The sequence below is a fragment of the Pristiophorus japonicus genome, unplaced genomic scaffold (assembly GCF_044704955.1).
Source record: "Pristiophorus japonicus isolate sPriJap1 unplaced genomic scaffold, sPriJap1.hap1 HAP1_SCAFFOLD_45, whole genome shotgun sequence".
NCBI lineage: Eukaryota > Metazoa > Chordata > Chondrichthyes > Pristiophoridae > Pristiophorus > Pristiophorus japonicus.
In genome coordinates this window covers 523,451-526,158 of record NW_027254352.1, presented here as the reverse complement: position 1 = coordinate 526,158, position 2,708 = coordinate 523,451, and the positions used below count along the sequence as shown (strand labels likewise).

At 40.9% G+C, this 2,708-nt stretch overlaps 1 non-coding gene across 1 annotated transcript; it reads left to right on the top strand.

The window, feature by feature from the left end:
* The first annotated feature begins 2,344 nt into the window (after positions 1-2,344).
* On the top strand, positions 2,345-2,428 carry trnai-gau (transfer RNA isoleucine (anticodon GAU)). Its single transcript has one exon. It is a non-coding gene; the product is annotated as a tRNA-Ile (tRNA).
* The last annotated feature ends 280 nt before the right edge of the window (positions 2,429-2,708 follow it).

Below are 2,708 nucleotides of genomic sequence, written 5' to 3'. Positions count from 1 at the left end.
GAAAAGATGACATTCAGCGTCAATATCCACCTCTTCCCTGAATATGAGTGCGTCCTGTTTCTCTAGAGCTGAAAAGATGTGCGATGCTTGCTTTTGAATTAGACACTTGGCTGCCGAATTGAAACCGGACAGGAAATCAATCCCGGGTGGCCAAGCTGCCTGGTCTGATTAAAAGGCGTTGACATCCTATATTTCGATTCGGCAGTTGACAGTCGTTCGGCCTCAAAATTACGTTCAACAAATCGGATCATAAGCACCGCTCCCATTGTCGGGTAATGGTTCTGCTATTCCCACTAACACCTCCTCTGGACCATCCTTTGTTACTTTATTGCCCGATTACCACCCACTTTGCTTTTTCCCATTGTGCCATTTATTATTTAATCACTCATGCGCTCCACTGTATCACAGAACTTCTCTTTTGTCCTTTCTCTTTGCCTATTTTTTCCAGCTGATCGATTTGTTGAACAAATCTGTAATCTTTAACATTTTCCTAAAATATTGGAATGATTATCCGACAGAACGTGAAACCGGGTTCTTCATCCACAGAATCTGCACGACCTGCTGAGTTTTACATAATTATCTGTCCTTTATCATTCTGTTTCCTTATCCCTTTTAAGCGACTGTGCTCTCTATCCAAGATCATTCTCTGTCTGTTTAAAAGGGATGTGCTGTCTGTCCCAGATTTCAAATTTCAAATTTCAAAAACTGCCTTTGGACGGTGCAGGTATTTTAGTTTGTTTGTGTGTTTGTGTAAGCCAGGGTGTGTGCAAACGCGCTGTGCGATCTTACTGTGCATTGCATGTCATGTGAGAAAATGATTTGATTGAACACTCCTTCGTGGACTCTCTGATGGTATAATAATCTGCTGTGGAATTTGCTATTCCACATCTGAAAGAAGGGAAATTAAACAAGTTAGAAATATAGCGATTTTAGCCATGACTTGCGTGTGGGCTGTGTGACAAGATGCAATCATCCACCCTTATTTTCCAATGCTAATCAAATAAAATCAAGACATGACAAGACATGACTGACTGACTGACTTTGTGAATACATGTATATATATATGTGTATATTTATACACAATCCCAACTTTTTAACTTTCAAAATAAATGTGCTGTTTCTGTTCTGCTTGCACTGAGCTTCATTACACTGGATCTCTTTCACAGCACAAGCAGCTGCTTTCAGATGTAGCAGAAAGACACTCGCGAGTTTAAAAGATCACCTTGAAAGCCCACATCTTCCCTCGTGGCTTCCCTTCCACCAAGGGCTTACGGTGTTTGGATATTTGCTGACAGCACCCCATCATTTGCAATGGAATTCTTCCAGTCACGCAGCCTTCGTTCAATCAAAACATATCGAGATAAATAATCAATTATTTATTTATTTAAAATAAATCAAATTAAATTGTTTTCAATAAAATATATATTTTATCTTTTCTTAAAATGTTAAATGTATATATTTTTGTAAATTGGCTTTTTGACTGGCTTGGTTTTACGTCACTCACCCTTTCCTGACTGTCTATCACCTGTGGTTTCAATCACCGTCCCAGCCCCGCGAGTTCCTGACCCCCACGCACACTCACTGCACAATTGCATTCAGGGATAATAGAAATGTCAATTTATTCTTTTAAAAGGGAACTGCTGTCAGTCAAGGGTCATTCTGCATCTGTGAAAAAGGGTTGTGTTTGCAGTCGCTGATCATTCTGTGTCTGTTTAAACGGGATGGTTGTCAGGTCCGGCTCATAATCTCTCCATTTAAAACGAATATTCTCATAATCCCAGATCATCCTGTATAGTTTGAGAAGGCGTATGATTTCAAATGCAATGATCGAATTGTTAAACTGTTGTGTTCCAAGTTACATTGGGGATGCCTGTGCCGATGCGCACTCAGATCGCAGTGCATTTGTTACTTTACTCGAAATATCCTCATCTTTTCCAAAATCCACTCCTTCATATCGCAGTTGCCCCGAATCTGCTCCCAATATAAACAACAACAAACTGTGCGCTGATGCAGAGGTCGCGTGGCCTAACGGATAAGGTGTCTGACTTTGATTACCAGCGTGACGTTATCAGAAACTTACAAGTTCGAGTCCTGCTGTGGTCACTTAGTTTGCCACTTGAAAATTTATATTCTTTGTTGTGATGCTGCCGAAAAACCAACCATCTCTGACAGTCACTCACCTGAAGTGAAGGAAAGCTGATTGCTTAAAGAATCTAATGGCACATTTTCATCATTGTCGATCTATTTGCATGGGCAGAACAAATTGTGAAGTGGAACTTCTTGCACATTATTTCTCTTTGGATACAAAAAGCAGCAGGTTGAATGGGTGATTGTCGCTAAATAAGACACGAGGTGGCCGAGTGGTTAAGGCGATTGACTGATAATCTATTGTGCTCTGCACACATGGATTCAAATCCCATCTTCGTCGTTGTTGTGTTGCAGTTTTGATCCCCCTGGTCGTTTGTCAATCACATTTAACCTCATCGCCATATTTCCCTTTTGCTAACAAGAATGCTGCACTTTGCGACTGTCATGCCTCAAATTAATAATATATTCATCAAAGGGATAACATTTGTAGGACTATGGAGAGGAGGACTAATCAGCTAGGTCTGGAGGGACAGCACACGCACGATGCGCCGAGTATCGTTTCTCATGACCGTCAGAATCTGAAAGCTACGTTCTTCACTGTTGGTGGCTCGATGGTCTAT